Here is a 12,503-nt window from a genome sequence, read left to right on the forward strand (position 1 = left end):
CCTTCACTGCCAGATCCATCTACAATGCCTAAGTCTACCTCTCCCACATTTTAAAGAACATTTTATTGAAAAATTAAGATAATTCACAGCATCATAATCTGCCATAAGACTTTCAGAGATCTCCCACCTGTTGTTATTTTCCTCTAAAGATAAAAACACCCAACTGTTATCTTTTAATCAATGTCATTAGAACTTGTGAAGTTACTACTCAGTTTAAACTGCGTAATTTTACATTTTCAGTACTTAAAATTATGATCTTGTGTATTGTTTCTGGTGCAAAAGCACTTTACAATTTCTCAAAGAAATAACACAAGAACTTTATAGTCTAAATAAAGAGGACTTCAAATGTTCTTTAAATGCATCTAAAAACTCCTTTCTTCATGGACCTGATGCTAAATACACTGTCAAATTCATGTGGGAATAAATGAGAATTTAAGAATACTAAGTAGAAGCCATAGCATATAACTACCTCAAATGAAGTAGGAGTATTATACATTTTCTCTTGCTGTCAGACAAGAGAGGAACTCACTGAGTTCTGTTCTGCCTTGGAGTTCAGAGCCTTATTTATCTGATTGCAATACCTGCTCAAGGATCATAAAATAATTTGGTAGGGAAAAACCCCATACTCCTTACACAGGTTGCTGGTGCATGATATCAATAACAAGAATATTTCCAGCTCTCCATCCTGATCCCCCAGAGGCTGCTCTCCAGCTTCTCTGCCATATCTAAAACCATCAGGGTGTAAATCACACCTGGTCCTCCTCTGGTCCAGCATGGCCTTAGACCTCAACATGGCAGGAGAGTGTTGAAGGCAATTACTAAACCCCAAATTTTATTTCTGCACTTAGTTAAAGGGAGGCTGTTTTAGAGCTGGTACAATTAGCATGGGCTCAAATATGACATTGATGAGGAGCTGGATAAAGCAAGACAAGAGTGAGAAGAGAGTGTTTTCATTGACATATGAACATTTCCATAGCTCACAACCTTTTCCCAGGATAAGGCTATCTTTTCAGCTTCTCAGAGATTTGGGGATGACCACTGGGTATGGCCATGCTGTAAAAGCAGCAAATATAAAGATAAGGCCATAATTATAGATATAAACTGTAGTGCACTGCTCCATGGAAACTGTCAGTAGGTTTCCAAGGCAGCCAAATCAAGAAAAGAACAAGGCTTTAAAAGGGTGCAAAGAACAACAGCTTGATGTGTAAGGAGGTGAATTTTGGAAAGTGCTTAAGCCCAGCTGAAAGTCAATGGCAGTTGTGCTCTTAAATCACCGAGGACTTTCTGAAAAGCCCAGCCAGAAGCACCGGGGCTTGATGTGTGTGACTGATTATTCATTGTCCCACACAGCTGCCCTGCAGCTGCACTTTCATTCTACCCCGTGCTCTGCTCTGCAGCTGCTCCCCTTTCTTCTCTCTCCCACAGATGCTGTACTTCAGAGGACTGTGATTCCTCCTCATCCTCCTCTTCCTCTCCCCACCCTTCATATCCATCTGCCCAGCTTTGTATCCAACAAGCAGCCCAACAGCTCTATGGCCTCTCTAACAATCAGGAACGTGATGCCAAAGCAGTGTCTGCTCTCAGGGCCAATCACCAAAGAAGGTTTAGGCTGGCAGGGAGCAGCAGGTGTGATCCATTCTTATTGCACAGACCTTCCTATCTCACAGATATTCCAGCCTGAGTTGGCAGCAAGAGGAGGAAGAGCCCTGCTGATAAGCACAGCTAACATGGTCCCTAAGAAGGGCTCTGAGGAAGTGAAAAAGCAGAACTCTTTTTTTTTTTTTCCTAAAAGAAACAATTCAAGAGTGGCTTGTTATTTTGGAAGATTTTCCTACCAAAATGAGCTGACCTTGAGCGTTGCATTGCTTTCCAAGCTTTCAGCCTTCCCATTTACATTAAAAGCAGGCAAAACACTCCAGTGTGCCAGGGTATTTGACATCTCAGTAGAAGCTGCAAGCAGCTTAAAAGCCTAGGTGTTTTTAGCAAAACAATTGGAAAATGCCAAAGCAATAAGAAATCTTCTTGAGAAAAGTACAAAGACAGAAGTTTAGTATGAAATTAAATCATCTTTGTAAAATCAACATGCACTAGGTGAGATTTATAAGATTTTATATTCTAAACAGAAAACAAGTCCTATAATACAACAGGTTTATCATACACACATGTAGAAGCCTATGAACTATGCAATAGGAATTCTCTTCAAGCCACTCTCTAGGTCTTTGGCAATGAAATGTAAAAAAATGCTAAGCCAATTTATAATCAATTATATGAAGTCTTTTTTTACCCACTTTCTGTGTCTGGAAATTTCCAGGCAGTGAAATCTCCTCCAAGATCAAAATGTGATAAGTCTTTTATGGCAGTTGCCAAAGGACTGAAAATATTTTGAGTATGGATAAGAAAATTTTCCCTTCTACCTTGAACAGAACTGGAGTTTGGTTTTCAGTGCATTTGCCACTCTAGGTGTAGTCTGAAAGCAATGAACATAACCATTTTAAAATGAAATGCTCTCAATATCTTTTAAGGAAATAAACATGTCAAGCATTCCTTTAATTTAGAGTATAACTAAGATTTAAAGCCAGTGATTTGTTTAGTTGAATTTTAGTGAAGTCTTACAGCCATATTTTTTTTACTCTGAAAAATAAATATGTATTTATGTTCTCTTCTTCAGCTGAAAATTAATCTCCCTCTTCACAAAGTTTGTGTGAAGAGAGAATCCTCCTTCAGGACACTGACCCAGTGAAATCCCCAAGAGACGCTTTGACTAGAGAGACACCATGCAGATTATTTTTCTGTTCTCAGATATGTGGATCTAAGTATTTAATGCAGAAGGTAGCCAAAATAAAGAGTCCTGACTGGAAATCAGTGTGGGGCAGTGGTTTCTCTTGTTGCTTTTAGTAGTGAGATTTGTTACTCCAAGTTCTTATATGAAAAGGATTCAACTTATTTTCACAGCACAGCTTATTTTACTGAAGCTTTTCTGGGGGAAGAGCTGTGCTTCACACATTTACTTCACTGTTACTGAGAGGTTTCTGAGGTAAAGTTTTACAAAAAAGGTATCAACAGATACCATTTGGATTTTCATTACTATTAATATTAAAAGAACCAGCACCATAACAACCTGTAGTTAAATTCCATATCTCTAAACCAGGATGATGGTGGCAATGGCTTGTATATCTTTGCAACGTGCTGCACTTCCAGGTCAAGATGATCTGACAGCCACATCCACAGCGCCAGTGTGAGGAATTCACATTCCTGAATGCCTGAAAACTCCCTACACTCTACAGGATCAATGAAACAAACATCATTTCTTTCATAAACTCAGGTCATTCCTGGTAGAAACTTTCAGAAGTTGTGTGTCCACAACAGCTTTTGTTGTGTGGGTGTCAGATTTTCTGAGGAGAGGAGGAGGAGGAGGGAAGGGCAGAGATGTGGAGGAAGGCAGGTTCCCTGTGAGGAAATACTGGAGCTCCATTGGACATGCCATGTGCTACTGATCCCAGGTGGTGGGCAGCAAAGTCCACAGTACTGGAAACTAACAGAATCTTGTCACACATTTTAGATATGAGACATTGACCTTCTGTACCTGTCTGAATGAAAATTACCAGACTGAGAGCAGGGAAAGGATCCAGCCAGAAATGAATGGGGAAAATGGCACTGGGACCACAAGGATGATTTTTCTTCAAAGATGTTGAATGAGATCAGTCTGTTTACATGATGATTGACCACTGGGCTCCAAGGAAAGCATGATTAGACCACCAGAAAGACCAGGCTGTGGGTCATCATGCCAGGAGACCAGTCAAGTGAGGCAAAGGAGGTGGAGTGATGAGGGAGTGAGCCTGGTGAGATATGGGTGCCTTTATCACTTCTAAGCCGCTCTGGAACAGGCTGCACTTTTCATACCTCTATGTTTCTTTTGGGACTTGACTAATCACATCCTAAAGGTCTTAGCACATGAATAATGGCCAGCCTGGCTTTGGATGAAGGTCATACTCCCTGTTTTCACACTCTACCCTTGAAGTCTGATAAGCTGCAGTGATCAAGTAGAACTTATTTATGAATCTACTTATTTAAAGTTATAACCCTCACACGGCTTTTAGCTCACTTTCTATTTTCAATTCCTTGCCCGTCTTCAGAAATTATCTTTGAGATGTGATGAATTTGCCTGGCAAAGAAAATAGTTTTGTCTGAATTTTTAATACAGTTATTTTGACCTTTTTCTTCAAACACAGATAAGACGCTTAGAGTTATCTCTTCTGTCAGACATTATCACCTTTTCAGAGAAGTAGTTTTGAGAAGTTATGATAAATGTTTCAGTTTGCATTTTCCTTAAACTGTTGAATATGAGGTGAGGAAATTAGGCACACGGTTAAATGTATACTGAACTAATTATGTAGAAGCAGCATATAGAAACAAAAATTTGAAAATAGAACACTATTAGCCATTATAAAAGTTAGAGTCACAAAAATCAGAAAATGTTGTTGATTTCCAATGTTGCATTTTTTTCAGCTCCCTGGCACCTTAGGATCATTTTTTGTAGGAATTATGATTTTTAATGTATCTTTTTTAAAAATTAAATTTAAAAAGAGATAAGTAGGGAGGTTATTCTAGCTTTGCTGAGAACATAATTCTACTTCTTTTTCTTCTCAAACTATTTCAACTATTTATCATCTGATATTTCTCCACATGTATTGAACAAATTATTGTTTTTCACTTCCTCTAGGGCATCTGAAAGTCCTGCATCATATTTTTTCTTCTTCACTAAATTCCTCCAAGTGTTGTTGGTTCCTCACTTTTTTCACTCTCACTGTGATTAAAGAATTATCTACATTTGAAAAAATATACCCACTGCAATAAAATCTATTTTTTTCCCAACATTTTTCACAACATTTTCATGTGATTCTCTCCCTCTTTGGAAGCATCCAAAGCAGACTTAGTGCATGCAAGAGAGCAGAAATAGCAATAATGTATCCATAAGAAAGCAAAGGGAATCCAGGGAGGCAATCATTTAAATTTACATTTGTTTTGACAACAAAAAATTAACCACAGGTGAAATATACACTGAATAAAGAGGCAAAGCCTGTTTACTTGGTATAGTGCAGAATCACATCGTGTCACTATATTAGGAGTAGCTTGGAGCAGGACTCTGTTCCTGTGGCATTTGGGGGTCCCCCAGGATGTCTTTGCTCCTGCCTGCCAACCTGATCTGACCCTGCTTATTCCATGGACCTTCCCCACTGGTGGCATATCTGCAAGCAGGATGCTGTGAAAAATTAATTACCTGCTGAAAGAATCAGCTTTGGAAACATGACAGATGTAATTCACTTGGAAAACAGGTGGAGAGCTGCTGCAGGGTTCAGGGCAGGATCTCAGTTTCATTGCCTACCTTCATCATCATTATGAAGTGGAAACCAGGCACCCTGGCTAAGGAATGTATTAGAAACTAAAAATAAAAAGTACTTCTTTTCTCTACATTTAAATGCTCAACAGAATATATTTTTTAATTTTGGAGGTATTTGATCGTTCAGTGTACAAAGTCCATACCAGATAAAAATGTTGGGCAGTGCAACACAAAAATGGATACTTAAGGACGCTAATGGATTTTTTAAAATATTGCATACATTATAAAAATGATCTTTCAGTTGTTTTATTTGAAGTTGGATCATTTGCATTCTCATAGGAATAATTAATTTGGAAAACACTTAAATATTCCACCAGCAAATGAAGGTTAATATTTTTTCCATAATTGTCACAATGACAGCTGACTTGAAGTGTTTTACTGATTTCCCTATAAATAACTTTGAGCTGTGGAAGAAATACACTGCATATAATATATCTTGGCTTATAAAATAATAACACCATACTGGAATGAAGACTGAGTCTGCTACAAGAGCTTGCAAAGTCTCATTTGGTGTGCAGGGTCTTCTTTGGGTCACAGAACCTCACCACATTTTTTGGATGTGGCTTCCAAAGCACCACTTAACTCAAGGGCTATATTGCACCTCAGGTGGGCAGGATCTGATGGATCCATCACAACACCAGACTGCTCCCAACATAGTTGAAGACCTTTTTCTCAGAAGATGTCACCTCAAATGTGCTGTGTATGGAGGGACATGGGGAGAGTGAGGTGTTACCAATACAGAATGGATGAGCTGCAATGTCTGTGTGCAGCAGAAGCAGACAGTTCATATCCTGCAGGGTGCAGCTCCCTGCCAGATGATCCCACTCATGGTAGGGCCTGATTATCTGGCCCCTGAAGAGACCCATTACTTAAAATCCTTCAAGTTACCAGATGAGCCACAAGAACCTCAGCACAGAAGGACCCAATTAATGGAAGTCTTCATGGGCTTCCTGAGAGGAAAACAATTCCCTCATGAAACCACAGTGCTAACTGCATGGTTAACAACTGCTGTGACCCTGGATGCCCTCAGCACACATAAATGTAGCTCCTAATCTTGGTAATTTCTACTATTATTACAGGATATTCTGTCTGGTATTTGTCACCCATGGCACCAAGTTTGAAACGTGGCTTAAACACTGCAGGATGGGCAGTCAGCAGTAACTGTGGTGCACTAAGGGGAAGTTCCAGACCCTTGAGAGGACTTGATATAAATTGTCTCAAATTTTAAAAATGCCCTCAAACCTCTTCACCAGCAGGCTTGTCCAAAATTCCCATTTACTACAGGTTATTGCAGCCTGTTGACTGGAAAAAACTATAGGTCCTCAATTACCATATTGTAAAAGGAAAAGGAAGAAACTCAAGAACAGGCATCACTGTCATGAGCAGCTGCTACTTTGCATGCATTTTTCCTCCTCTACATGATGAATATTATAAGAAAAATATGAAAAAAAGTGACTCATAAAAATGAGTCACAAATATGTGCCATGGCATGTATGTAATGGCAATGCTGGCCCAGGAAAGACTGATCTTCTGGCTTGCCCTTGCATTGAAAGCTAGAAATTCTGGCTTTGAAACAAATTAGTAGATCAAAGTACCAAGTCATGTTAGAACATATTTTTAAATTCTTTTTACTTTAGAGAGAAATGGCTAGAAGGGAAAAAAATCCTACTGAGTGACTCAAGGAAGACAGACACAGGCTGTGCTGAAAAATAATGTCAAAGTCATGCAATATTCTGCTGAAATTTCAGTCCTGACTTCATTTGTTGCTTTTCTAAAATGACAGTAAGAAAATATTTTGTTTGCTGGTTAATCATCAACCTTTTCATATCTTCTGATTCTGTTCATTGAAACATTTTGCTCCTCCCCATCAGTCAAATACCACTTTCCCTATCTTGTACAGATCTATCCTTAACTTACCCCCGGTTTGTGTTTAGGAAGAAAAGAAATATTTTTCCTAAGTATAAGAAATCCTGGCAAAAGTAGGTAAGGTAACTAGCAAACAAACAAAAAAAAAAAGCACATCTTATTGTGCTCGGTAAAGTGACCATCCTCCACTAATATTCTTATTTCCATTCATGCAATGTGTTACCCTGAACACAGGCCAATTGAATTTCAGAAAATTTTTCTTCTGAAGCTCATGGGACAATTTGTTCTGAATTTTTATGGACTGACTCAGAATGCAACTCAGCAAAGTAAGGACAAAAACCCAGTGGTGTTGAATTTATGCAAAAAGTTAATTAGATGAAAAAGAGGGATGCTTATTTTTATTCCAGTGGCTTAGAGATAACTATTGGTTTTTAAAAAAGCTACCTGATGTGGTCAGTGCTACTGCATTGACCAGCAGAAATTTGGTCTACCCAAGTAATATTCTGGCATATTTTTGTTCCCTCACCTGTTTCAAATCTGCATTACTGCTCTTTGCTGAACACTAAATCACTGCTGCTCCCACCATAGTCAGAGGAGGTAAATACAGACCACAAGTTAAACAGGGAAGGGCAGAAATTATACTGGCCCAAGGAGAGCTACAATAGCCATGAAAATGGGGAAAGTCATCTACTGTTTATATCCAATGCCTAAAAGTATTTCCTATTTTCCTTGAGCACTTGAGGGAGTCAAAGATTTTTATACAGATGTTTTGTTGTCCAAACAGTAAAGATATTTTAAATTTATTTTTACTTTATTCATTCCCTCAAGGTTCAGCTGCATCATTGCTGTGAGTGCTATCTGCTGTGTTAATGAGAATTTCTATTAGCATTGGAAAGCTGCACTCAGCAGTACTCTCTGTCAGCCATTGGCACTGCTCTTGCTTGGATACCCACTGCCTGGAACTTACACCTGTCTGATCTCACTACTTCAACACAGCAGCAGCCACCCAATTTGGGCTAGACCCTTAATGCATTTGGCTGAGAGCAGCTTTGCATCTCCAGCGCAGGGTTTGTCTCATTACTTGTTAATTGAATCTCCTTTGCTATAATGTATGACCTAACAGCTATAGCAAATCTCAAACCTCAGCACACACAGGCTTGCTTAATGAACACAGAGTAAACTAAATTGCCTTTTTGTGTTTAATCACCATCAGGAAGTTTTTGGTCCTGTGATCCAAAGGCAGCTTCCGTGTTGACTTAACTCCCAATTTGTTGTGAGGTACCTCATCCTTTTACTTAACCTTGCTAATTATGAAAGCCCTTATGTGCCTCTTTTCTCCCCCTGCAGAGTAGAAATTCCTTTGAACTTGAACATACTCTTGCAGGAAGCAAGGCAAAGAGGAGTCATGTTTCTCCTCTCAGGCACTTTTAGGATACCTCTACTCTTTCTCCTGACACCTCCTGCTGGAATCACATTGGGAGGTCAGGATGAAGAAAGTCTTGGAGGAGACTCAGATTCCAAAGCTCCCACTGTCAATTAGTAATTTAAAGAATCTGCTTTTCACTCTGCCTAGAGTTATAAGTCTCAAAAGAGAGGGTTTAACTTTAATTATATTCCTGCGGTTTTGTTAGAACATTGTAAGATTTGTATTTACTTTTGTCCTGGAAGTTTTGAAAACAGGCAAATATTTTGCATAATGTACTCAAATAAAAGCATAATCTATATTTTTTGCTGTGATTTGAAACATTCAGAATGACAGACCACTCTGTTCACCTTTAAACATGTTGTGTTCTACTTTGGGCTACTTTTCCTCTTCCCTCCTTGACTCTCGTGCATACTTGGATGAGGAAAATTTCACTAAATTAACATTTGATAGGCTGGGGTACATCCTAGATTGGGTTTTAGGAGAGATTGATAGAGGGGATAGATTTTAAAATCCTCTCAGTATAAATAGAAAATATTTTTAGTTTTGGAGCATACACCAAGGAGATTATTTCCATCCTGTGCTACTATATTTTCACCAGGACCTTAGTATTGTGGTGCCCCTGGTGCTGACATTAAATCTACAAAATCTATATTCAGCCAGTGAAAGCCATCTCAAGCTGATAAATGCTTGCAACCACTTACTCAAAAATGAAGTAAAAGAAGTTATATTGTCTTCAACTTTAACTCCAAAGATTTGATCTGGTTAAGAACCCTCCCTGTGTGTACTTCTCCTTTCAAGAGTATTTGCACTGTTACATGCAAAAATCTCAAAATGAATTATAGAGTAAGGAAAAATGAGTATCTGTTGAAGAATGATGTTAAAAACCCCAGCTACACTAGTCTGGCAGCTATCTGTGGTAATAAGAGGAGAGAAAAGGGCTTCCTCCATCACTGGGATACTCACCCAGGATGTAGATTCTGGTCAGTGAAGGTCCTCACAGTCCTGCAGGACCCCAGGACCGAGTGGCTACCCTTCCTCAGGCAGCACATCTACTCAGTTTAGCAGAATGCAGGACAAGGAGCATCATCCAGTAGCCTTAGTGCAGAGGTGTGGAGTTGAGGCAAAAAGACACACAGATACTTTCCATCATACCCAGAGTAAAACATAGATGCAGGTAAATGATGCTATTCCGTTTCTTGTTTGGGCAATTACTCCCTGCAAGTGGTGACATGTTGGCCATTCATGAAACAAAGAGCAAAACCAGGTTTCCCTGGCATGACCCTACTCCTCCTCCCAATAGGAATTCAAATGCCATCTGTCAGCTTCTGTTGCCACAAATTTGGACAAGTCCAAGGTACAGGAATAGGGGAAAGAAAGCAGAAACTGGAACACCACCTCCTACCTCCGTGTCTGCACAGCCTGAACTGTCAGTCATGGTTAACTGTACTTTACCAAGGAAATAGCTACCTCAAAAGACCTACCTCAATAAGATATTAAAAGGTTAAATAATTTTTTTAAATTATTAAATAATGATTTAAATGAAAAAGCAGTGAGTTTCAAGTGTTGCAACCTATGTACAGAAGCTCCAGTATTATAAATGAAAGAAGAGAAAATTTAGCAAGTACACTTGTCCTTGGCCATTCTCCAAGACATCTCAGCTGTTGCAGTGCATTTAAAATGTGAAATGAATCAAATATATGAGAATAGATCTTTCATAAGTCATTATTTTCTTCTTTAAATAATGAACAAAACTCCAACTTATCCTGGGAAAATGTCCCATTTTTCATACAACTTTTAGGAGCCATTTCCTAGCTGTATCTCCCAGCACAATAGCTTACAGCTTTAATTTAGATACATCTGGACCATGCGTGTTCTAGGTGTAAAAGAAACAAAATAGGAAGGCTTGAGAAAATGAGGCCCTTGAACAAGCTGCCTTCATTTGCAGACTTGTCTGGGATATTCTCTACTTTAGGGACTGACTGCTGCTCTTTTTGGATGAACACATAAAAATATGGGTTGGGAAAAGTAGACCACATGAGTTTGGATCTCTCATTGATGAAGTGATAAATTAATGAAGTCGGGAGTGAAATTACTTAGTTTCTTCATTTATTTTTTCATTCCATGTTTTCCAAAGGATGAAGTGAGCAGCACAGTGTTCAAGAAAGCTTTGCCATCGCAGTGAACTCAAACTGCTATGCAGAAGCATAAGTTAAATCAGAAAAGGACACAAAATGCGGGGTGAAAAAAAGAGGTTTTATATGTACTGCCAGAGAATGCTTTCCAAATAAGATAACATAGCACAAAAAATACTTAGTTTTTAATATGCCCAGGGTTCGGTCTACGTATATTGTCCAGCATGAAAGTTTATTGAAAACAAGTCTTGTTTGAGTCAAGGAAATGCTCTGAAATTTCCCTGTGAAGGGATAATAAAAATTGTGCATATATTGTACCCTAGGGGCAGTTTCAAACTTCATCCCCAGACTGGTTGTAGAAAATGCCCTTCCTGCTTTACTAAGCTAATTTCAACAGGCTCAAAATGTATTTATATGAGAGGTCATGACAGTTGGGAGCCTCAGTAGAGAAAATGATAGATCATGGGGTTGTGTTTAAATCAATTGAAAAAACCCAAACCCAAAGCTAACCAACCAACAAACAAGGAAAGGAAACATATTCTTTAGAGTTTCTTCAGAAATTAAATTTTACAATGTTAAAAATAAGTATTTTTGTTGAACTAAGAAAAGCTTAATTCCAAGATAATTGGTGCTCAGCAATCTCTTTTTTTGCCCTTGTTATCATATTTATTAATAGAGAGAGCATCCCATTTTTATATATATACACACAAAACACTAAACACTAATAAGAATTTAACTGATTGCAGTAATATTCCTTCTCTCTTGTATCTTGGCAAAACTATTTTTCTCTTTCATGGCTTCAGCGTCTCTTCATGGTTGCTGCAGTAACAAAGTAATTTTCTGATAAATTCATCAGGAAAAGTGCACTACAGAGAACATGTATTACTCTAAACCTGTCAGACTATCTCAATTGTAAGGCAGTTTTTCTCCTGGGGAAGAAAAGGAAAATTACATAATGTAATTGCACAGAGTGACAGATAAGTTATCATAATTTTATGCCACCAAAACCAACTTTCTTAGATGTGCTCAGCATCAGGAGATGCTCCCTTATGGACAATATAGATCATCTCAAGCTGTATGAACCACAGTGTCAACTAGGCTGACAAATCAAGATTTCTGGCACACTTGAGCCACTAAAGATTATGGATGAAGGAAAAGTTTTATGATAAAATTAATCTTCCAAGTTGTGGTGAACGTTTTACTAAGCAAATTCAAATGCCACAGTCTCCTTAATTCAATTATTTCAGGGGTACTCAAAATCTATAGCATACTTGAAGGTATAATCACTGTAGTTAAGATTAAGATTTATCCTGTAAAATGTGAAACCTACAATACCTGAAACCAATGGCAAATCCTGGATAATGGGAACAAGAAACTGCATTTTATTTTAAACATTTTATATGAACCTTCCTTTACTTATTAAAGAAATAAGGACATGATGAAAAGTGCTCAAAATACTGATTTCTAAACTACCTTCTGTTGCCTCCTCTTCTTCCCCTGATACAGTGAGAGGTTCCTAAAATGTCATTCTGAGTGAATATAGAATAAGTAGTTTTGACTTGCTAAATAAAGAAATACCTACAGAATCTCATATTTTCTGTAGAAAAACCCCAACATTATCCCTTATTTTGGCATTCTACACTGGTCTTTGTAATTTTTCTACATTTGACTGTTTGATTTA

Source organism: Camarhynchus parvulus, chromosome 1A (assembly GCF_901933205.1).
Source record: "Camarhynchus parvulus chromosome 1A, STF_HiC, whole genome shotgun sequence".
Lineage (NCBI taxonomy): Eukaryota > Metazoa > Chordata > Aves > Passeriformes > Thraupidae > Camarhynchus > Camarhynchus parvulus.